Below are 26,388 nucleotides of genomic sequence, written 5' to 3'. Positions count from 1 at the left end.
ATGGGAATTCAGAGAAGTCTGGAAGCATTTGCATGAACTGATGCTGAGCTAGATGAGCAGAACCAGAAGAACATTGTAAACCCTAACAGCAACATGGGAGTGATGATCAAGTTTAATGGACTTGTTCATTCCATCAGTGCAACAATCAGGCACAATTTTTGGATACCTGCGACGGAGAATACCATCGGTATCCAGAGAACGAATTGTGACGTTTGAACAGACCAAGGACATTACCTTTAATTTTTTTAAAAAACCTGTTATCTTATTATGTAATTTTGCTATCTCTTATACTTTATTTTCCTTTAAGGATATGATTTCTCTCTTATCACATCCAATTTAGATCAATATATGCCATGGAAATAATGTAAAGACTAACAGACTGCCTTCTGTGGGGGGTGGGGGAAGGGAAGCAAGATTGGGGGGAAATTGCAAAATTCAAAATATATATATAAATTTTTTTAAAAAGACAGTAAAATAATTTGATATTGGTTATAAATGTATAGTCATGCTGATGGAGAAATTTATGAGAATATGATGCAGGGAGTTATGGACATGGGAGATGTTGTGATTGTATTCAAATTTTGTGAAAGAAAAATGTTGTCTATGCCTATCTAGGGAACTCTTGCTCAAAGGGACTTCACTGCTGTCTCGTTCCCCCTTCCTCCAGCTTCTGGTTTCCAATCTACCTGACCTTGGCCATTGATGGGTCAAGCTTGCCCTGGCATGACTGGAAATAACATGTTGGGCTTAGAGGTCACTCACCTTGGAACAGGAAAACCCAGTACATAGCTTGCCTATTGGAGAATACCTGAACCAGGCCAAGTGCCATCCTTGTCCAACCCTCTGCAGAAGTGCATTTAAGTTGACCGGAAGAGAAGTGTCACACTTTTTCTCTCTTCCTCATCCTAACATCACCTTGCAAAGATGGTTAACCATGGGTCCCTATGGCATTCGACCAGACTATGCCAATCCTTGTGACTGTCTATCTGTCTATCCTCTCTCTCCTCTCTCTCTCTCTCTCTCTCTCTCTCTCTCTCTCTCTCTCTCTCTCTCTCTAACATTCTCTTCCTCTCAGTAGTCCCTTACCTCATCCTACCCCCTCTCCTCCCAGACAGCTATGGGGAGGAAGGAAGGGAAGAGTTCTTATTCTTAGGACCCAGGAATCTAATATATGTCCAGCTGCAATGCAATCTACACTACCTATCAGGTAGGATTCCCAAAACTTGGTCTAGCCCCCTAACTAGTTAAGAGTACCTTCATAACTTCTCCCTGGGCTGGGAGTAGGGATGAACATCCTCTTCTCTAGGTTTACTTGTGGTTGCTCAATCCTATTCACCATCCCCTTAAGGCTCTAACCTTAGACTAAGACTTGGGGAAGGCCATCCCCACCCTTGGGATGGAGGAGGGGATGGGGCAGCAGGCAGATTGAGCTAAATGATTTATGGTCAGTTGGCTAAAAGAAAATAAAGAAAATAAAAAGGAAGAAAGGGAACTGATAATCCAAAACTAATTATGGACTATTTCTGGGACTGGGAAATCCAGATTTTTAATTTAATTTAATCCATAATTTTAATTAAGACCTGTGCTAATAAATTAAGATATCTGCAGTTAGATAACTGGATTTGATCTGTGTAAGGTAACTTAAGAATGCAATAGCTGATATTAAGAAATTTTAATTATTGATTGGCTATTTTAAATTTTAATAAATATGAGGTTCCTCAAGAAATTCTAACTGATCCTGAAATTATTTTTTCTGACTGGTCTTAATTGGTATAATTCAAAAAATTGATAATATAAATATATGTGTGAATATTTAAAATATATTTTAAATCAGAGATCTCTATGCAGTTTTTCAGTGAGTCTTTTTACCTTTCCTGCCCAGGAGAGGTGAGAAAAGCTCTGGAAATTTGAGATTAAAGTGAGCTAGCAGAAGTACACAATTAGATAAATGTGTAATCTTTGTTGAAAAAAGAATAGTGTCTGTGTGTATCTGACTCACATGTATAATTCAGATATGAAATGATTCCTGATTGTTAACCTGAGTTAAACATTTAGTCCTTTTATTTTGGGTTTAGATTTAATTATTTTGAAAAGATCAATTTAAGATTAAGTGACCTATGGCTGAGTTGAGATCCCAAAGTCTACCTCCTTACTAGAGAATTTTAATATCATTTTACCTCAGTTAGAAATTGCAATGAATATCTTCCTTTGAATCAAGTTAGTAAATCAGGTTCAAGATGAATATCTATAGGAAGCTTTTTGAAGAAAACCATACTCTGCTAGCAGCCAAAGGACAGAATGTTGTCTTTTTGTTCATCCCTTTACTTAATTTGATGGGCACCTTGAGAGCTCAGCATAATCAACAGATGAACTGTTCCTGGCTCTCACTGGCTTAGAAAAAGTGAGCCCCATTTACAGTTTGCATTTGAAAGTATGTGTTCATGTGTAATTTAGAAGTTTTTGTGATGAATAAATTTTTGAAATGTTCTAACCTGTAAGCTAATTTATTTTTTGCTAACTTAATATTGACTGACAACTGTGTTCAGCCTATTTTAATTAAGGAGATTATAAGTATTCTACATATTTTAAGTAGTTATATTTAATTTTTGTTAACTGGACTTGTTTCACCTCTTTGTGATTGTAAAGGGCCTGACCTGGTCAGTTAGTTCTATTGTCTAGTTTTTAAGTACCAGAAATAAATGCTAATTTCTCTTGGTCCTTCTCCCCCTATGTAAATTGCAAACTTAGAAAGACTATGGACAGGATGTAAATTGGATCCTGGAGATGCTTTCAGAATCTAGGAAGAGGGGTGGAGCCAAGATGGCAGCATGAAGTCAGCATTTCTCTGGAACTCCTTTCCCCAAAACTCCAAAAAAAAACAAACGATGGCTCTAGCCAAAATTTAGAGGGACAGAACCCAAAGAAAGACTGAGTAATTCATTTTCCCTGTCCAAGATAACTTAGAAGTTCCGCAGGAAGTGTGTCTCACCAGGACCAGGGATTGGGAAAAAAAGCCATGGCCACAGTGCTGCCCAGCCTAACCCAGAGATCACCAGCAACAGCTTGAAGGGGTGGTGAGAGAACTCTGCTACACCAGAATGAGTGTGGAATGAGAAGCACCAGCCACAGAATCTGGAGTGAGAATCTAGAGAAAGCAGCCTGCACTCCCAGAGACAGTAAGTGAAGTCTGCAGAGATTTCTCTGCTCTCCCTGGGGTAGGACTCTGCTGTGAGCCTACACTCAGACTCAGGTTTGGGCTTCCATAAAATAGCAGGATCCCTCCATATAGCCTCAGGGCAGAGGGAAGTGGGGGGACATCTACATATCAAAGCACAGGCAAGAGAGCATAAGATCTTGGAGGAATAAAGGTCCCAGTGGAGTGTCCTCCCCAAAATAAAAAAAATAAAAAAACGAAGCCTAGGAAATGCTGTCTAGGGCTAAGGAAATGAGCAAACAACAGAAAAAGAAGAATCTAACCATAGCGAATTACTTTAGTCCCATGGAAGCTCAAAACACATACTCAGATGGTAACAAAATCGAAGCTTCCAAATCCAAAACCTCCAACAAAAATAGAAAATGGGCTCAGACTATGGATGACCTGAAAAAAAGAGAGATGGAGGAAAAAATGGAAGGAGAAATGAGAGCAATGCAGAAAAATCAAGAAAATCAAATAAATAGCTTGGTGAAAGATATACAAAAAAATACTGAAGAAAATATGTTAAAATCCAGTTTAGGCCTAATGGAAAAAGCAAAACAAAAGGCAAATGAGGAGAAGATTACCTTAAAAATAAGAATGGGCCAGCTAGAAAAGGAGGTAAAAAAACTCTCTGAAGAAAATAACTGCTTCAAAAGCAGAATGAAACTAAAGGAAGCTGATGACTTTGCAAGAAATCAGGAAGAAATAAAATTCTTCCAAAAAAAGAAAAACAAAAATTAGAAGAAAGTGTGAAATATCTCATTGGAAAAACAACTGACCTTGAAAACAGATCCAGAAGAAATCTGAAAATTATTGGACTATCTGAAAGCCACGACCAAGAGAAGAGCCTAGACTTCATTTTTCAAGAAATAATACAGCAAAATTTCCCAGAGATCCTAGAAGCTGAGGGTAAAATAGAAATCAAGAGAATTCACAGGTCACCCCCTGAAAAGGATCCCAAAAGAAAAATTTCCAGGGATATTATACCCAAATTCCAAAACTCTCAAATCAAAGAGAAAATTCTAAAAGCTTCCAGAAAGAGATAATTCAACTACGGAGGCTCCATAGTCAGGATTACACAGGATCTGGCAGCATGTACATTAAGGGCTTGTAGGGATTGGAATATGACATTCTGGAAGGCAAAAGATCTTTGTCTACAACAGAGAATCAACTACCCAGCAAAACTGTACATCCTCTTTCAGGGGAAGAGATGGACTTTCAATGAGACAGGGGACTTTCAAACTTTCCTACTGAAACAACCAGAGCTGAACAGAAAGTTTGATCTCCAAGTACAAGACTCTGGTGAACCAGAGAGGGAGTGGAAGAGAAGGATTAACTGTGAGGAATTTGATGATGTTGAACTGTTTGTATTCCTGCATGGGAAGAAGATAATGATAACTCATATGAACTTTCTCATTTATAAGAGCTGTTAAAAGGAACATATATATATAGACACACACACACACACACACACACACACACACACACACATAGACAGGACATAGGAAGGAGCAGAATATAATGGAATAATATAGTAAAAAGATGGAGTCAATGGGTAATAAAGAAAAGTACTGGGAGGAAGGAAAAGGAGAGGAGGAAAAAGAAGCTAAAAAATTTCACATAAGAGTCAAGAAAAAAGCTTTTTCAATGAAGTGGAAAGGGGGAAGGCAAGGAGGAATGAGTGAGCCTTATCAGAAATGGCTCAGAGAAGAAATAACATACACACTTAACAGAGTGAGGAAATCTATCTTACCCTAGAAAAGAAATAAGAAGAAAGGGATGGGATAAGGGGGAATGGGGTGGGGGGATAGGTGATAGAAAAGAGGGAAGATCAAGGGAGAGGGTACTCAGATTCAACACACTTTTGGACAGGGCCAGGATGAAAGAAGAGAGAGCGAGAACAGAATAAATGAGAGTGAGGAGGAATAGAGTGGAGGTACAGCTAGTAATAGCAACTGTGGGAAAAATATTGAAACAACTTCTCTCGTGGACTTAAGATATAGAAAGCAACTCACCCCAGAGACAGGGCCACAGAAATCTGAACATAGACTGAAGTACAATTTTTTTTTTCTCTCTCTCTCTATTCTTGAGGTTTCTCATCTTCTGGGGAGGGGTTATGTTTACTCTTATATCACATTAAATTTACATCAATGTATGGCATGGAAACAATGTAGAGACTATCAGAGAGATCTGGGGGGGGAGGATTATAGAATTCAGAGACTTGCAAAAAATGATGGGTACATATTACTATTAAATATAATTAGAAAACAAATAAAATGTTAAAAAAAATTTAAAAAAGAAAGTGCCTAAGGAAAAAGAAAAAAAAAGAGAGAATCCAGGAAGAGATAAAAACCAATCAGAGTTTCTTAAAATTAAATTGGACAGTCTAATGTTATGTAACCCCAAGTAAGATATCTTGTTGATGAGAAAAATGCTGAGTATTTTTATCAGTTATGTGATATACTTTTGTAGCAGAAATATTGTACTTACAATTATTTGGTTATCTGTTATTAATATATAAGCTATTTGAAGTTACTATAATAGTATTGAAGCCTGGAGTTAATAATTGATAATTTTGTAGGGATAATTAGAGGAAAATATCAAAACCATGACTACCACTAGAATTCCTGATAGTACTAAATAATGTATAATATAATAATGGAAATATTACTTTATAAAATCTAATAATTCATGTGTTAATTGACTTGAATACCTGATTGTTTTTACTACTGTTTTATTACATTGGAATTAATAATGCATGTTGAAAATTTAAAGTCACCTAAAATATTCTAATTGTTTAAAAGATCTCTGAAAGCATTATATGCACAGATCTATTTTAAACATAGTTAATAACTAAATGGGTTCATTGTAAAAAGTTACTTTTATTTAAAAAATTAAGTTCTAAATGTGAATTAGGATTATTGTATTTTTACAGCCCAAATTCTTCTTATATTTCATTTTCAGCACTGTCCTTATAATTATTCTGTGGCTCTCTTTGCTGATAGCCAGTCCTAATCACAGCCTGGCACACTGATTTTTTTAGTGTCCAAGCCACCTGAAACTCTGGTTATAGGCAATTGCTATATTATAATATATTGATAAATGATCTGTCTGATATCACGTATGTTAAAATAGAAAGACAACAATGTACCAATCAAGCCTCCAACTCTATGGGATTTGACATTGACATTGCAGGTGAAGTGACCTTTGAGGGAATGGACTTTCAGCATTGACTGAGACAGTATTACCTTAAAGAGAGCCCTCACCTGGTAGACCTGGAGCCTGGTTCATTGAAAAGAATTGTCTATATAACCGCTACCTGTAATGGACATCAAATGGAAATGGGGAAAGAAAGGGGAGGAGAGTTGATATAAGAGGGCAAACACACTAAATGTGGCAGTATTCAGAAACAAAACACTGGGGAATATGGATAAAGGGAAAAAAAAGGGTAGAAAATACAAACAGAAAGAAGATATCCTGGAGGGCAATAAAGACTTAGTAATTAAAACTTTGAATGTGAATGGGATGAACTTTCCCATAAATGTATTTGAATAGCAGAGTGTATTAAAAACAAGAATCCTACAATATGCTGCTTACAAGAAACTCACTTGAAGTAGAGAGATACATATAGAGTAAAGGTAAAAGGTTGGAGCAAAATATATTTTGTGTCAGCTGAAGTGAAAAAAGCAGGGGTAGCAATCCTTATCTCGGACAAAGCAGCTGTAAAAATAGATAGTGTTAAAAGAGATAAAGAAGGGGACAGCTAAGTGGCGCAGTGGATAAAGCACCGGCCCTGGAGTCAGGAGTACCTGGGTTCAAATCAGGTCTTGGACACTTAATAATTACCTAGCTGTGTGACCTTTGGCAAGCCACTTAACCCCATTTGCCTTGCAAAAAAACCTAAAAAAGAGAGAGAGAGAGAGATAAGGAAGGAAACTGTATCCTCTTAAAAGGTACCATAGACAATAAAATAATTTCAATACTAAATATGTATACACCCAATGGGGCAGTATCCAGATTCTTACAGGAGAAGTTGGAAGAGCTACAGAAAGACACAGACAGCAAAACTCTACTAGTGGGAGACCTCAAACTCCAGTTCTCAGATTTAGATAAATCAAATCATAAAACAAACAAGAAAGAAGTTAAGGAGGTAAATAGATTGTTAGAAAATCTAGATATGATAGACCTATGGAGGAAACTGAATGGGGATAGAAAGGAATATACTCTTTTCTGCAGTACAAGGAACTTATACAAAAATTGACCATGTACTAGGACATAAAAAAATAATGATGAATTGCAGAAAGGTAGAAATAGTGAATACATCTTTCTCAGATCATAATACAATAAAAATTATATGCAATACTGAGCCAGGGAGATATAGACCCAGAACTAATTGGAAACCAAAAACCTCATTTTAAAGAATCAGTGGATCAAGCAACAAATTATAGAAAGAATTAATTATTTCATCCTAGATAGTGACAATAATGAAACAACATAACAAAACCTATGGCATACACTCAAGGTGGCTCTCAGGGGATATATGATATCTTTAAATACTTACATGAATAAATTAAAGAAAGAAGAAATCAGTGAACTAAATATGCAACTAAAAAATTAGAGAAAGAACAATTTAAAAACCTTTAATTAAATACCAAATTAGCAATCCTAAAAATTAAGGGAGAAATTAATAAAATCAAAAGCAAGAAAACTATTGAACTAATAAATAAAACCAAGAGTGGGTTTTATGAAAAAAAACTAATAAAATGATAAATCTCTGGTCAATTTGATTAAAAAAAAGAAAGAAGAAAACAAAATTGCTAGTATCATAAATGAAAAAGGTGAATTCACCACCATTGAAGAGGAAATTAAAATAATAATTTGGAATTATTTTGCCCAACTCTATGCCAATAAATTTGACAATCTAAGTGAAGTCAATGAATATTTACAAAAAATATAAATATCCCAGATTAAATGAAGAGGAAATTAAAAAGCTACATAACCCTCTCTCAGAAAAAGAAATTCAACAAGCCATTATTGACCTCCCTAATGACAAATCTCCTGGGCCAGATAGATTCACAAGTGAATTCTATCAAACATTTAAGGAAAAATTGGTTCCAATTCTATATAAACTCTTTGGAAAAATAGGGGAAGATGGAACTCTGCCTACCTCTTTCTGACACCAATATGGTGCTGATACCTAAACCAGGAAGAGTTAAAACAGAGAAAGAAAATTATAGACCTATCTCTTTGATGAATATAGATGCAAACATCTTAAATAAAATCTTAGCAAAACGATTACAAAAAGTTATCACTAGGATAATACATTATGATCAAGTAGGATTTATCCCAGGAATGCAGGGTTGGTTCAATATTAGGAAAACTGTTAGTATAATTAATTATATCAATAACAAACCTATCAGAAATCATATGATCATATCAATACATGCTGAAAAGGCTTTTGACAAAATACAGCACCCATTCCTAAAGAAACAGTAGAAAGTGTAGGAATAAATGGTTTGTTCCTTAGAATATTAAGCAGTATCTATCTGAAACCATCAACAAGCATTATATGAAAAAAACAAGCATTATATGCAACAGGGATAGGCTTGAAGCAAGGGTGAAACAAGGATGCCCATTATTGCCCCTACCATTCAATATTGTATTAGAAATGTTAGCCTCAGTAATAAGAGAAGAAAAAGAAATTGAAGGAATTAGAATAGGGAAGGAGGAGACAAAACCCTCATTCCTTGCAGAAGATATGACCCACAGAATCCCAAAAAATCATCTTAAAAATAATTAGTAACTTTAGCAAAGTAGCAAGATATAAAATAAACCCTCATAAATCTTCAATATATATATATATATATATATATATACATATATATATGACTAGCAAGATACAGCAGAAAGAGCTAGAAAGAGAAATCCCATTCAAAGTAACCTCAGACAAAACAAAATACCTGTGAGTCTACCTGCCAAAGAAGACTCAAAAACTTTTTAAAAACAATTACAAAACTCTTTTCACACAAATAAAATCTGATTTAAATACCTGGGAAAACATCAACTATGTATGGATATGTTGAGCTAATATAATAAAAATGACAATTCTACCAAAACTAAAGTACTTGTTTAGTGCCCTACCAATCAAAATTCCAAAAAATTACTTTTTTGAGTTAGAGAAAAAGTTGTAAGTAAATTTATATGGAGAAATAAAAAGTCAACAATTTCCAGGGATCCAATGAAAAAAGTGCAAAAGAAGGTGGCTTAGCCTTAGCAGATCTAAAATTATATTATAAAGTACCAGTCATCAAAATGATCTGGTATTAGCTAAGAAATAGAGTCATGGATCAGTGGAATAGACTAGGTGCAATAGCAGGAAATAATCATAGTAAACAACTGTTTGATAAACCCAAAGAGTCCAGCTACTGGGATAAAAAACTCTCTCTTTCATAAAAACTGATGGAGAAAATCGGAAGTTAGTATGGAAGAAACTCAGATTAGACCAACACCTCACAACCAAGATAAGATCCAAATGGATATAGGATTTAGAGATAAAAAAAAACAATATTATAAGCAAACTAGAAGATCAAGGAGTAGTTTGCCTGTCAGATCTATGGAAAGGGAAACAGTTTATCATCAAAGAAGAGATAAAGAACATCATTCAAAACAAACTAGAAAATTTTGATTACATTAAATTAAAAAGCTTTTGCACATATAAAACCACTGTAACCAAGAACAAAAGAAATGTAGCAAATTGGGAAACAATTTTTGCAACTAGTATTTCTGACAAAGGATTCATTTCTAAAATATACAGAGAACTGAGTCAAATTTTCAAAACAACAACTTCATTCCCCAGTTGACAAATGGTCAAAGGATATGCAAAGGCAATTTACAGCTGAGGAAATCAAAGCAATCCATAATCATGAGAAAAATTGCTCCAAATCATTACTTATTATAGAAATGCAAATTAAAGCATCTCTAAGATACCACCTCACAACTCTCAAACTGGCCAATATGACCAGAAAGGGCAATGATCAATGTTAGAAGGGATGTGGGAAATCTGGGACACTAACACATTATTGGTGGTGTTGTGAACTCATCCAAACTTTTTGGAGAACAATTTGGTATTATGCCCAAAGGGCAACAAAAATGTGTATACCCTTTGATCCAGCAATACCACTACTGGGTCTATACCCTGAAGAGATTATGAAAAAAGGTAAAAGCATCACTTATACAAAAATATTCATAGCAGCCCTGTTTGTGGTGGCAAAAATACTGGAAATTGAGTAAATGTCCTTCAATTGGGGAATGGCTTAACAGACTGTGGTATATGTATGTCGCAGAACACTAGTGTTCTATTAGAAACCAGGAGGGATGGGAATTCAGGGAAGTCTGGAAGCATTTGTATGAACTGATGCTGAGTGAGATGAGCAGAACCAGAAAAACATTGTACACCCTAACAGCAATATGGGGGTGATGATCAACCTTGATGGACTTGCTCATTCCATCAGTACAAGAAGATATTTCATTAGATATCTAATCCAACCAAAGGTATTCTATAATACCCATAATTAGTAGTTATCCAACTTTTATCTAAGGGTATGCTAGGTGGCACAGTGGATAGAGTACTGGCCTTGGAGTCAGGAGGACAGGAATTCAAATTCAGCCTCAGATACTTTCCACTTACTAACTGTGAGAACTTGGGCAAGTCACTTAACCCTGATTGTCTTGCAGCCAGGCCTGTCTCTAGCCATCCTGATTCATATCTGGCCACTGGATCCAGATGATTCTAGAGGAGAAAGTGAGACTGGTGACTTAGCACAACATCTTCTCACTCAAATACAATTTATGTGCTTGTCATGGTACCACCTCCCTGATGCTGTGGTCTTCTTCAAGAATGAAAAACAAAAATCATCCTCAAGATTTGTAAAAGGGCCTGGAATGATAAAGAACCCTCTATATCTTGAGGTAGCCCATTCTGCTTTTGAGAAATTTTTCTAGTAATCATACCTGAGCTTGACTCTTTGTAACTTTTGCCAATTGTTTCTAGTTTGTTCCTTTGGGGGGGGGAGAGAAAAAGTCCTATCTCTTTTCACTTATCCATCTCATTTGATCCATCAAATATCTGTCCCACAGAATTATTCATCTGACTTTTGGTCCCTCATTAAATATTTGAACCTATCTATTCCCCACTTCTACAATTAACTAGTCTGCTACAAACTAAACATTGCCGCTGCCTTAATGGATGCTCATAATGAAGTTTAGGACCTTCAGCAATCCCCTTGACCTCCTCTAGACACTATTCAGCAAATTGACACACTTCCTAAACTGATGTGCTCAGGACCAAGTACAATACTCCTGATTTGATTTTCACTGGGTAAGATACTGAGGGGATACCATCTCCTTATTCCTAGATGTTCTCCTATTTTGATGCAGCTAAAATAAGATTTTTAGCTGCCACCATCATCCTCTTGACTCATGTTCAGATTGTTGTACACTAAAACCCCTAGATCTTTTTTAAAAAACCAATGATTTACCCACCTTGTATTTGAGAAGTTTTTTTGATGGGGGGGGACTATTGTATAAGGTATTAGGTTTTTCCATGTGACATTTCATCTTAATAGATGCAGCTAAATGTTATAAACTGTCATTATCCTTTTGGCTTCTAATTCTAACATCCAAAGTGTCAGTTGTCCCTCTCAACTTTGCCTCATTCAATATATTAGGTATTCTTCCCCATATGGCATCATTTGCAGATTTATTTTGATGGGCTCCTAAGTGGAGTCAGGAAGACTTGAGTTTGAAATTTGCCTCAGATACTTACTAGTTATGTAACCCTTGGCAAGTCACCTAACCTCTGTTAGCTGAGTTTTCTTTTCTATAAAATGGAGATAACAAAAGCATTACTTTCCAGGATCAAATGAGATGAAATAAGCACAATGTCTGGCAGAAAGAGAGTACTAGGGGAAGTTAGGTGGCACAGTGGATAAAGCACCAGCCCTGGAGTCAAGATGACTTGAATTCAGCTTCAGACACTTAAAGATTACCTAACAGTAATGATAACTGCAAATGAGAATGAGCTGAACTCACTCACAAAACAGAACTAGATATCAAAATTAGAAAGTAGAATCCAACTATGTGAATAAGAGATATATTTGAAACAAAAAGACGCAAAGAGAGTGAGAATAATGGACTAGAGCAAAATCTATAGAGAAAAAAAGGACAGTATAGAAATCATTATCTCAGATAAAAAAATAGGCCTAATTAAAAGAAATAATCAGGGAAATTACTATTTGTGAAAATACCCCATAGACAATGAAGTAACATCAATTTATTATTATTATTATTATTATTATTATTATTATTATTATTATTATTATTTATCATTCCACCTATGTTTTTCTCCAAGTCATTGATTAAATGTTAAAAAAAAACAAGTTTTAATTAATAATCCAATATTGATTTTGCAGGAATTCTCCAAGTGCACATCCCAGGACTTTGTGTGTGACCATGTGCTATTTAACTATTTGAATGGATTTGAATCCAGGTCCTCCTGACTCCAGATCTGGTACTCTACTCACTATGTCACCTAGCTGCCCCAATGAGAACTCATTAAATCTGGTCATATGATCAGTTGGGAATTCACCTTATTGTGTTGTTTTTTTCTATCCCACATTTCATATTTGATATAAGAAAAATCATAAAATATTTTATCAAATATTTTGTAAAAATTAAGCTATTACTCAGTATTTCTACTAATCTACTAGTTTAATAATAATGTCCTCTCCCCCCCAAAAAGAAAATAAGATTAGTCTAGATGACCTTTTATCTCTGAAATTCCACTTTCATTTCTAGAGGTTCAACAAGAATCTTTTTAACTATTGTTAAACTTTGGGCCCCAGAAGGGGTGAAGCTTAAGGATCTTTTTTACAAAGGGCCCCAGCTCTAAGGTCATATATACTAAATTGAGTCATGGGAGAGCTTTCCCTACCACAAAGAGCAAAGTCAAACTTTTCCAGGCCACAATAGCAACATAACAGTTTCAGAAGCTCTCAGTCCCAAGATGGTTATGAAATTGGACAAATGGTCAGAAAGATATTATCTGTGACCGTGAGCTGACACTGGATAAAGGACTGTTGCTATTTGGAAAATCTGTTGACCAAATGCAGTTCTGAGTCACCAGAATAGGCAGAAAGGAAAGGTCATGAATATAAGGATGCAGGGACCCTAGTTGCAGTTCTAAAATAGAGAGGAGCACTAGTGCTTATGACTGAAGAAACAGGGGTCATTCCTGGGTAAAAACTGGAGCACAGACCACAAGGTGTGTGGCAGAGACCATACCTCTTCAAGGACTACAGTATCAAAAAAATGTACATCCCCACCTCCCCCAAAAGTTAGCTCAGAAAAAAAGCATGAAGAAACCTGAGGTTGGGGCTCCATTCCCAGGTGAGCAGAGCTCAACTTTAATATACAGTTCAAAGTCAATAAAAAGGCCAGGAAAATGGAAAACAAAAAAAGAAAATTATCATGAAACCCTAAACTATGGTATTAAGAAAAGTCAATACATAAACTCAGAAGATAAAAACATGAAAATAGTTGAGCAAATCCTCAAAGAAAAAATGAAAATTTGACATAAACCCATCTAGAATTCATGAAAGTGTTAGAGAAAGAAATAGGAGTAATAGAGAAAAATTTAGGGAAAAATAATAATGTGAGAAAATTATGAAAAGAGGAATATCTTGGTTAAATAAACAGAAAAAACTGAAGAAAATAACACCTTATTTAAAACTTATTAAACCAGAATTGGCCTAATAGTAAAAAAAGGCATAAAAATTCACTGAAGAAAATAACTTCAAAAAAAAGAAAAATTGATCAAATGGGAAAAAGGGCACAAAAGTTCACTAAATAAAACAATTCCTTAAAGACTTGAATTGGACAAGTAGAAGCTAATAACCTCATGAGACATCAAAATGTCAAAACATGTCAAAACAAAAGAAAAGAAAATGTAAGCTAGCTCATTTGGAAAGCAACTGACTAGGGGCAGCTAGATGGTATAGTGGATAGAGCACTGGCTCTAGAGTCAGGAAGACTTGAGATCAAATCCGGCCTCAGACACCCCATTGCCTTGCAAAAACTAAAAAAAGAAAAGAAAAGAAAAAAGAAAAGAAAGAAAGAAAAGAAACTGACTTAGAAAATAAATCAAGATGAGATGAATTAAGGATTATTAAACTATTGGAAAGTCATGATCAAAAAAAAAGCCTACATATCATATTTGAAGAAGTTATAAAGGAAAAATTGCCCAGATATTTTGAAACCAGCAAATAAAATAGAAATTTTTAAAAAATCCATCAATCACCTCCTATAAAAGATATCACAAAGGGAAAACTCCCAGAAATATTTTAGCTAAATTCCAGAGCTCTTGTGTTAAAGAAAAAATAATGCAAGCAGTCAAAAGGAAAACATTCAAATATTGTAGAGACACAGTTAGAATCACATAAGATTTAGCAGCTTCCACTTTGAGGGAGTGGAAGACTTGGCATTTAATATTCTAGAAGGCAAAGAGATAGGATTATAATCAAGGATAATCTATCCAGTAAACTAAGTATAATCCATCAGAGGAAAAAATGGACACAATGAAATAGAGGACTTTTAAGCACATGTGATGACAAGATCAGAGCTGAATAGAAAATTTTACATTTACAGCATGATTCAATAGAAATATGAAAAGGTAAATATGCAAGAGAAATGAGGTTAAATTGTTCATGATGATAGTGATGTTTGTCCTTTGTTCTCAAAGAAGACCATGACATCAGGGAGGTGATGGCCATGACAAGAAAGTGAGTTGGATTTGAATGAAGGGTTGTTGTGCTAAGTCACCAATCTCATTTTCAATTCTGGAGCCATCTGGGCCTAGTGGCCAGATATGGATGAGGATGACTGGAGATAACTCTGGATGAGAGGCACTCAGGGTTAACTGACTTGCCCAAGGTCACACAAGTAGTAAGTGCCAAGCGTCTGTGGCCACCGGATTTGAATTTGGGTCATCCTGACTCCAAGATTGATGTTCTATCCACTGCACCATCTAGATCCCTTAGAATCTTACATGAAAAGATAATGCATATAAATTCACAGAACTTTATGATTATAGAAGTTAGAAAAGTGCTACATAGAGAGCATGAATGTGATTGAATTATGTTGGGATAACCTCAAAAAATGAAAGGATTTGAAAGAAGGATGCAAAGAGCAAATGGAGAAGGGAGAGGAAGAATGGAGGAAATTATCTCAGAAAAGAGGGATGCAAGTGGAGGAGATGGAAGGCAACACTTAAACCTCACTCTCATTAGAACTGGTACAAAGAGAGAAGAAAATATACATGAGAGAAGAGCATATATGTGTATTATATATATATATATATATATATATGTATATATATGCATGATTAGTTGCAAATCTATCTGCCCAAAAGGGAAGTAAGAGGGCAAGGGGATAAAAGACAGGAGGGAATAATAAAAGGGAGTTTGAAACAAGGGAAGAAATAGTCAGAACCAAAGTAATCTTTTGAGGAAGAACAGAATTAAAAAAAGAGAAAGAGAAGGATAAACTAAAGAAAATAGAATAAAGGGAAATACACAGTAATGATAACTGTAATTGAGAATGAGCCGAATTCATTCATAAAACAGAAATAGATATCAGAATTAGAAAGTAGAATCCAACAATGTGAATAAGAGACATTTGAAACAAAAAGACACAAAGAGAGAGAATAAAGGACTAGAGCAAAATCTACTGAAGAAAAAAAGGGACAGTATATCCATCATTATCTCAGATAAAAAAAATAGACCTAATTAAAAGAAATAATCAGGGGAAATGACAATTTGTAAAAAGACACCATAGAAAATGAAGTAACATCAATACTAAATATATATGCACAAAATGGCAGACCATCCAACTTCTTAAAGGAAAATTTAATGAACTATAAGAGGACATAGTAAAACTGTATTATTGGGAGACCACAACTTATTTCTCTCAGAACTAGTTAAATCTAAAGATAATATAAATGAAAAAGAATTTTTAAAAAATGAATAAAATTTTGGAAAAATTAGATATGATAGAGCTCTAGAGAAAACTGAATGGGAGTAGAAAGCAGTATAACTTTCTCTCAACTGTACAATGCCCCTACAAAAAAATAGCTATGTATTAAGCCATGAAAACAAAAGATTTTTTGTCTTTTTTTAACAAGGCAATGGGGTTAAGTGACTTGCCCAAGGTCACACAGCTAGGTCATTATTAAATGTCTGAGGCCAAATTTGAACTCAGGTCCTCCTGAATCCAGCACCAGTGCTCTATCCACTGTGCCATCTAGCCTCCCCAACAAATTTTTTAAGAAGAAATATTAAATGCATTACTTTTGGATGATAATGCGACAAAAATATTTAATAAAATGCCTTAGAATTATGATTAAAAATTAATTGAAAACTAAATAATCTATTTACGAATGGGTTAAAGAACAAACCATTAAAGAAGATGATAACAATGAGACAACATATCCAAAATTTTTGGAATACAATTGATTCAGTACTAGGTGCAAATTTTATACTTTGCAATGTTTATAGCAACAAAAAGAGAGAGAAAGCAGAAGAATTAACTGGATATGTAATTTTAAAAGTAAAAAAAAGAACAAAATAAAAATACTCAACTAAACTGAAAAAGAGAAATCCTGAAAATAAAGAGAAATTAATAAAACTAAAAGTAAAAAAATTGAAATAGCAAATAAAACTAGGAGCTGATTTTATGAAAGAAAAGCTGTAATACAGATATACTACTGGTTAATTTAATTTAAAAAGATCAAAGAAAACATGATTACTAGTATCAAGAATTAGAAAGATAAATGCACTACTAATGAAGATTAAATTAAAACAATTATGAAGAGCTATTTTGTCTAATTATATGACAATAAACTCATTTACAAAAATATAAATTATCCAGATTAATAGAAAAGGAAATAGAATAAGTAAATAACACTATTTAAAAAAACTGAATAAGCCATAAAGAAATTCCCTAAGAAAAAGATCCTAGGATGAAATGTGCTTACAAGTTAATTCTACAAAACATTTAAAGGATAGTACATTCTAATACCATATTTTATATATAATAATGTATTTGAAAAACAGACACAGGAGTTAGTTCCATCAGATTCCATTTATGATAAAAATATAGCTTGGATGCCTAAAATAGAAAGAACAAATCAAAAAAGAAAACATTAGATCAATTTTATTCATGAAGTGATGCAAAAATGTTAAATAAAATGCTAGTGAGGAGATAACAGCAATATATCACAAAGATCAAATGTTATAATGAGGTGGGATTTATACCAAGAATACAGGTATAGTTCAATATTAGGAAAACTACCAGCATAACTGACCATATCAGAAAAATCATATTATTTCAATAGATACAGAGAGAACTTTTGACAAAATATAAAGCCCTATAATAATATAAATTCTTATAATAATCTGGAAGCCTTCCTAATAATATAAGGGGTGAAGCAAGGATGACCATTATCATTACTATTTTTCAATTTTGTTCTAGAAATACAAGTAATAACAGTAAGACAAGAAAAAGAAATGGAAAGAATTAGAACAACAAAGTGAAAATAAAACTTTCACTCTTTGTTGATGATATATATATATATATATAGTACATTTAGAGAACCCAAGAGAATGAAAAAATTACTTGAAATAATAACCTTTGCAAAGTTGGAGGACATATACTAAACTAATCCCACAAAAATCATCATCATCATCATCATCAAAATTTCTATATATATTATTAGAAAAATTCAGAAGGAAAAGTTAAAAAGAGAAATTCTATTTAAAATAATTGCAGAGTCTACCTGGGATCTAATTACCAAGACAAACCCAGAAACTATATGAACATAGTTACAAAATTTTCACAGAAAATTTCACAGAAATAAAGATATATATATATATATATATATATATATATATATATATATATATATACATATATATATAAATTGCTTGTGGGTAAATTGAGCCAATATAATTTGGAGAAATATGAATTGCTTATGGGAAAGTTGAGTCAATGTAATTAAAATGACAATTCTTTTTAAATTAATTTGCTTATTCAATGCCATACCAAGTGAACTACAAAAAATATAAAGTTAAAAAAAAAATAGCAAGGGGCAGCTAGATGGTGCACTAGAGAGAGCACTGGCCCTGGAGTCAGGAGTACCTGAGTTCAAATCCAGCCTCAGACACGTAATAATTACCTAACTGTGTGACCTTGGGCAAGCCACTTAACCCCATTGCCTTGCAAAAAAAAAATCTAAAATAAAAATAGCAAAATTCATCTGGAAGAACAAAAGATGAAGATATCAAGAGAATCAATGAAAAAATATGAAAGGTGTATGAGGCTCAACAGTATAAAATTTCAAATTATTTTTACCAAATGTTAATCTGGTACTGACTAAGAAAAGCAGGGGTAGATCATTAGAATAGATTAGATACACAATATATGGGTATAAATGATCATTGTAATATAATGTATGATAAACCCAAAGATCCAAGCTTTGGAGGTAAGAATTTATCATTTGAAAATTTTCTGGGTAAACTAAAAAAGCAGTTTTGGCATAATTAAGCATATGCTGATATCTAACACTGCATACCAAGGTAAGAGTTAAAAAATAGGTAATATCATAGACAAATTAGAATAGTAAAGAAATATCATTAAATAAAAGAAGAGTTTATGACTAAATAAGAATAGAGAAGATCACAGGAAGTAAAATGAATAATTTTGGTTATACAATATTAAAAATTTTTGCACAAACAAAACCAACACAGTTAAATTTAAAATGAAGCAGTAAGCTGAAAGAAAGAACATTATAGCAAGTTTCTCTAATGAAGAGCTTTTTTCTCAAATATATAGACACCTGAATCAAATACAGAAGAATACAAGTCATTCCCCAGTTGACAAATGGTCTAAGGATGTAAAAGCAGTTTTCAGAAGGAGAATCAAAGCTATCTATAGTCATATGAAAAACTGCTATAAATCACAATCAATTAAAGAAATACAAATTAAATACAAAAATTAAAGAAATACAAAAGAACTCTGAGGTTCCACCTCACACTTATCAGATTTGCTAATATGACAGAAGACAGAAAAATGACAATACTGGATGCGGTGAGGATAAACAGGAATGGTGACTTGTGAACTTGTCTAATATTATGGAGAACAGTTTGAAATATAGCCCAGAGCACTATAAAATTGTGCATGCCCTTTAACTAACAAATACCACTATAAGTTTGTATCCCAAAGAGAACAAAGAAAAGGTAGTTCTTTCTCTGGTGGCAAAGAATTAGATATTTAGGGGATGCCTATCAATTGATTGATAGTTGAACAAGTTGTGATATATGATTGTTCTATAATATATATGATATTCTATAAGAAATTATAAGAAGGATGGTTTCAGCAAAACCTTAGAAGACATATAACCTGATATAAACTGAAGTGATAGAACAAGAAAAATAGTGTATACAGTAACAGCAATCTTGTAATCATGATCAACTGGGAAAGACTTAGCTGCTCTGATCAATACCATGATCCAAGGGCTCATTATGGAAAATGCTGCCTACCTCCAGAGAGAGAAGTGATGCACTGTGCACAATGAAATATAATTTTTCTACTTTTTTTAATTTTCCTTGCTTTTTTATTTTTTTGCAGCATAGCTAACATGGAAATGTTTTTGTAATTTAATATGTAGAATTGACATCATATTGCTTGCTTTCTCAATAAGCGATGAAAAGGGATCAAAGAAGGGAAAGAATTTGGAACTCAAAAAAAAGTTAATCATTGATATAAATAATAAAAAATTTTAAAAATAAATGGCATAGTTGCAAGAAATATCTCTTATTGGTAGTCATCATTCAGATTTTGAATTTTCTGCATTCTCTAGAGCATGAGGTCTTTCTAAAGATCACTGTACCATTACTTGAACTCAGGGAAAGAAACACAAAGGAATTATATTTTTTTTTTATAAAAATAAAGGAAGATATATAGTTGAAGCTCTTTTCATCATTCATATTTGGACTCTTCCAATATAATAAAAACCTGAATCAAATCCAACCTCAGACACCTACTAGCTGTTTACATTGGACAAGTCATTTAATCTCTTTTTGCCTCAGTTTCCTGAACTGTAAAATGGATGGGGTTTTGTGAAGTTTTTTGTTTTGTTGTGAAGATTCAGTGAGATAATATTTGTAAAGTGCTTAGCATATAGCAGACCCTTAATATACATTTATTTCCCCCTTTCTCATGTAGAGAATAAAATCAGGGTGAATGAGTACATATTGTAAATGGATAGATAGGGGCTTAAAATCAGGGTAGGAGGGTGGAACATGCTTCTTAACAATTTTAACTCTTTAAAAGTAAAATGAACTGCCTTTGGAATTAATGGTTCCTGTCATTAGAGAAACTTGGGTAACCAAACATTGTGCTCTAGTAGAGTTGGACTTCAGATATGTTTTATAAGATGGTTGCTAAAGTCTCTTATTTAAATTACAGAGATTCTGTGATCTCTAAGACCTTTATATCACTAGTTATGATCCTATAAATTAGCAAGGGGTGACAGGGATGATAAGTGGTGAGGCAAGCTAGTGGGACCTAAATGATGATTAATCAATTAATCTATGTTACTATGTATTCATGGGAATCATAGACAGCATGCCAATTGGGGTTCAGGCTAATAAGGATAGTGAATAGTTAGTAAGATGAGTGCAAAAGAAATAGAATTGATGATAAACAGCAGGTTGAGTTAGTGTAAATCTCAGAGATACTAAGGAACATATGAACGTGATGGGGGTTCATAGGCATTATGAGTAATGTTTCAAGATGTTTTTCTGAGGCATCTTAGGTTCTTCCTAGTTAATTCTCTTCTAAGAGCCTGCAGTCTCTAGAACTCTTAGAAGGTTCATATGGGAGTGAAAAAGTGAAATCACCTCTTTGCTTCAAGATTGTTATTCCCGAGGGGTGGCTAGGTGGCACAGTGGATAGAGCACTGGTCCTGGAGTCAGGAGTACCTTAGTTCAAATCCGACCTCACACACTTAATTACCCAGCTGTGTGGCCTTTGGCAAGCCACTTAACCCCATTGCCTTGCAAAAAAAAAAAAAAAAGATTGTTAGCCCTTGTTCCTTGAAGTGGTATATAGGACACTTTTGACACTCACTCTCTCTGAGTAGGTGTCATTGTTTAAGAAAAAGTAGAATCCACTCAGATTATATGGGTGTTTTGTAACCTTTTTTAATTTACTATTTTTAATATTGCCCTTCCTCATCTAATGAAAAGACAAGCAAAATTACATAAATTATATGTGTAAAATCATGGAAAACATATTTTCATATAAAACACATAGAAAAAACTAAATTAAAACCAGAAAGTTATTTTTCAGTTTGCCCTTGGAGTTCATCATCTCTCTCTTACTCTCTGGGAGATTTATAATATTTTTTTTCATCATGAGTACTTTGGAATTATTTTAGACCATTCCATCAATCAGAGTAGTCAAGTCTTTTATAAATCTTTTATATTGACCTCCAATATAATATTGTTGTTGCTATTCACAATGATCTCCCAACTCATTTCACTTGCAAGTTCATATGGGTCTTCTTGCCTTGTTTTTTTCCCTGTAATCATCTCACCTTATCATTTCTTATAATAACATTAATATTCTATAACAATCATATGGCATAAATTTTTCAATCATTCCTCAATTGATGAGTATCCTTTCATTTTCCAATTCTTTATCACCACAAAAAATTCCTATAAATATTTTTGTACATATAGGCCCTTTCCCCTTTTAAAAAATCTCTCTGGGATATAGACCTAATTTTATTATGCTGGAACAAAAGGTATGCACAGCTTTATAGCCCTTTGGCTGTTTCCAAATTGTTCTCCAGAATGGTTGGAACAGTTCACTTCAGCAACAGTTCATTGGTGTACCTATTTTCCCTTATCTCCTCCAACATTTGTCATTTCTGATAGATATAAGGTGGTAGATCAGAGTTGCTTTAACCTGCATTTTTTAATCAGTGGTGATTTGGAGCTAATTTTTTAATATAACTATAGATAGCTTTGATTTCTTCTTTTTTGAAAAAAAAATATTTTTATATTCCTTGACCATTTATCAAGGAATGACTTATCTTTATAAACTTGTCTCAGTTACCTATATATTTGAGAAATTGGGCCTTTTCAGATAAACTTGCTGAAACATTTTTGATGTTACTTTGTTATCTATGGTATTTTTTAGTTAAATGAAATATCCCTGATTATCTCTTTCAATTAGATCTATTTTTCTTTTGCTTTGCTTGAGATCATGATTCTATTTCTGCGTTAACTCTACCCCCTCCAATTATTTATTGATACTTGGGGAAAATTCCAGTCATGAAACAAAGAGATAGTCCTGCTGACTTCATCACACTGGAGAGGTTTATACACATCGACCCCAAACCAACACTTCTATCAAATTCCCCACCCTGTTTGTTTCCATAATCTTCAAGACCTGAGCACCCTGACTCAAAAACTTTCAATGTTTGCTCTGCTTTACCGATTGACGTCAGTCTCCTTATCAATACTGGTTATCTTGTTTATATGTCCTTCATGTTGTAACTACAAACCAATTCCATTTACTTCTGGCTTATCTCTGTTAGTTTTCCTCTTTTTCAGTTATGTATTTCTGTTATTTTGGTTTATAGGGGAGTTTTAATTTTGTAACTTCATTGCTTACCATCTATCATCCCCAAAGTTCTGGAAAGAAACCGCCAAACAGCATATTTCTAGTAACTGATTACAAAGTATGTTGGTTTACTGGACTTTGCTGGATTACACAAGGAAAGAGCAGTTTTACAAAGCATTCCAAGGACAACACAGAATTTCCACATAATCCATGAATGAGTTATTGCTTTTCATATAGGAAGAAGCCAAATCTATGACTGGAAAAGAACAAATTGTCCCCTCAATGACGCTACACTTCCCCTAATCATTCTTGAAGCCAACTCTTTCCATCTCTGCCAAATTCTTCCTGTTTCTCAAAAAGTATCACCAAACATTATGCCAAGAATGAGATCAAGATAGGCAAAATAGACAATGTGGATCTGGAGTCAAAGGATCTAAAATTTAAATCCTATGTGACTTTGCTTACATCAGTTAAGTTTCCTAAGCCTTATTTCCTTCTCTGTAAAACAAAAGGTTTGGACAAAATCATTTCCATAGAGACCCTTCCAACTCTCAATTCATAATTATATGAATGGTCTTGATTAAAATATCCTCATGATTATGAGCAGAAATTCTAAAGAATATAAGAATGGTTTTCATAATGAAAATTCTTCATACTAGTTGGAAAGAGATGATTTTGACTCATCATCTTACATCAGATTAAATTCTAGAAATAACTGCATACAATGTAAATTCTAAATATTGATATCTGAACACTAAATGACAGTATGATTCATGTGCTTCTGTACTTTTCCAGGGACAAAGAACATGGCAAGAGCTGAAAGGTTCATCTGCCTCTAGAAACGCCTAATATTTTAACACTCCCTATACATCAATAAGGCAAAATCATTGGACTTTGCTATGATCAGACAATGAATTTTTCTCAGACAATAACATCAAGTTTTGTTTGCTATATCATATGTGAAAGTTTATATTCAATTCTATCCTATGACACAGGATTGGGTTGATAATATTTCAACCCAGCTCACTACTCATCATCCCTTTGAGCCCTCATTCAAAAGTCTGTGGGAAGAGTTATCTTTCCTAAATTTTCAAAGGAGCACAACAGCAGAGATAAGGCCCAGAAACCCAATTGCATGATCTGGTATCACGAGAACGTATTTACCTATTATAAATGGGTTGTTTAAACCCTATCCCAGAAGCTAACATAAGAATTCAGAATAATTACAAAACTAATGTCATTATTGAGAGAAATAGAACTCAGTGACTGAAAGGAATAGTAATAATGTCCTTTGATTGCAAAACATTGCTTACCTTCAAAAGTTTTTGGAGCCAATCCTCCATAAACTACACAAACTCCTGTTATGTTCCCTATTCCCCCCAAAATACTACAAAATTGTGGCAGATGTTGGTTGTACTTACGCATTTGTGAACTTCATCAAATATTCCTATTTCAAGACTCATTTGTTTCCATACTATGAAATGAGTTGTTAGCACCACCTTTTCATATGCCAGGGTAATAAGAAATAATAGATGATGAAGATAAAGTAGGAAATTAGCTTGGAAGAACCAATAAAAGAACTATCCCTAAGGAATGACAAGAATTCAATTTAATTTCAGTCAAAACAGAACTAGGGCTAAGAAACCCCTTATAGAATGCCACTAAAAAAAATACAAAGTTCAAAATCAGAAGTCTAGGTGTTTGTCTCAATAAATGTGAAGTACAAACAATAAGGAAATCTTGAAAATGGCTTTTTTCCAACTTTCTGATAGAAATACAAGACTCAAAATAGAGAATAAGATGTACATTTTTTTGATTATGTACAATCAAGAATTTGTTTGGTCTAACAATATTTTTATAACGTTTTCTTTTTTCTTGTTTACTTAATGGAAGTAGAGAGGGAGTAGGAGGAAGAGAAAAGTGCATTAACTGAAAAAAATGTTGAAATTTGAAAAAAAATTGAGTGAAGTAGTTTTTACCTCCAACAGCAAGACTCATGTACTTATAACTTGGGGCTGAATTCATTTTGGGATGCAACCTGTTACAGGACTATCAGATAGGAACAAGGGAGCTATCACAGAAAGATGGCTTGGGAAAAAAACAGAAAACCAAAGTTCTCCTAGTCACAATTTATTGTAATCTCTTCATCAAAATTTTATATAAGATTTTTGCATCAATGTTCATAAGGGATATTGGTCCTTGATTTTCTTTGTCTGTTCTGACTCTTCCTTCTTTAGGTCATAAAAGGAATTTGGCAGAACTCCTATTTTTTAAATAATTCATATTATATTATATTTATTAACTTATTATATTATGATTGTTCCTTAATTGTTTAGTAGAATTCACTTTTTAATCCAATTGAGCCTGAATACTTTTTTCCTTAGGGAGTTTATTGATGGTCTCTTCAATTACTTTTTCTGAACTGTGGTTATTTAAATTATGTTGTTTCCTCTTCTGCTAATGTGGATATTTTGCATTTTTTGTAAATATTCATTCAGGACTTCCGGCCAAGATGGCGGAGAGAAGACAGGCACAGTTCTAGAGTCTCCTGATCTCTTCCCCATGTATCACATGAAACAAACCTCTTACAGGAAGTCCAACTCACGGAACCCAGAGAGAAAAGCCTGGAGAAAGAACATCTACCTCAGCATTTGTCTCCCGCTGCAGCTTTGGTAGAATTTGGGCAGGTGAGTATCAGACCTGGATCAGCCAGAGTAACAGCTGAACTGGAACCAGGAGTCTGAGGGCCGGAGAGCGGGACCTGCTGGATCAGCGGTGGGGCTGGATGAAAGGGGCTTGGATCCGTGGGGAAGTAGAGGCTCTGGTGTTGGTGCTGTCCCCCTGGAGCTTGGGGAAGGGGCTGCGGGGAGAGGTCTGGTGCAGGAGAGCTGTGGACACCATCACTGGGCTCCTTCAGTCTGAGGAACTCTGAGTCCACACCTCCATTGCACTGATGCCTCCTCCAAAACAAACAGTTGCAAACTACTTCTGCCTCAGGTCCAGGTGTGTGAGCCAAAGAACCAGCCCAGCTCAGGAATGACCTCAGGCCAGGGTAAAACCCACCACTGATTGAAGGCAAAAGAATTCAATAGCTCCAACTCCTCCCTTTGGGCAAAGGGAGAAGGCCTCTCAACCCAGGTCACAGACACTCAAGAGAGGGCAACCAGCACCTCCTACTGGCCAGCCAGAGAAACTGCACTCAGTAAAGCCTTTAGCGATCCCAAGCCCAGGTGAACCAGCCCCCCCAACTCAAGGTCTTAGCATAATGAAGAAGGGTCAGCAGAAAGGTGGATCCATAGAAAAATTCCTGGAAGGGAAAGACCCCAACTCAGAGAGACATGGAACCTCTGGGGAGAATACAATCTGGTCTCCAGCACAGAAAGACTTCCTCGAAGAAATTAGGAAGGAGCTTAAAAATTTGGGAGAGACAATTAAGACCTTGCAAA

General features: G+C 34.4%; 1 long non-coding RNA gene across 2 annotated transcripts in view; it reads right to left on the bottom strand.

The window, feature by feature from the left end:
• LOC141513377 (uncharacterized) overlaps window positions 1-25,976 on the bottom strand; it is a 33,223-nt gene extending 7,247 nt beyond the window's left edge. Inside the window, exon 1 of one of the 2 annotated variants that reach the window (XR_012475780.1) lies at window positions 21,211-25,976. This is a non-coding gene — a long non-coding RNA (uncharacterized LOC141513377). The remainder of the gene's footprint in view (window positions 1-21,210) is intronic. The other variant, XR_012475781.1, reaches the window with a different exon arrangement.
• Between the last annotated feature and the right edge of the window lie 412 nt (window positions 25,977-26,388).

This window comes from Macrotis lagotis, chromosome 2, assembly GCF_037893015.1.
Source record: "Macrotis lagotis isolate mMagLag1 chromosome 2, bilby.v1.9.chrom.fasta, whole genome shotgun sequence".
NCBI classification, from domain to species: domain Eukaryota; kingdom Metazoa; phylum Chordata; class Mammalia; order Peramelemorphia; family Peramelidae; genus Macrotis; species Macrotis lagotis.
Note: the sequence above shows the minus strand (reverse complement) of the source record. Positions and strands in the feature narration are given on the sequence as shown.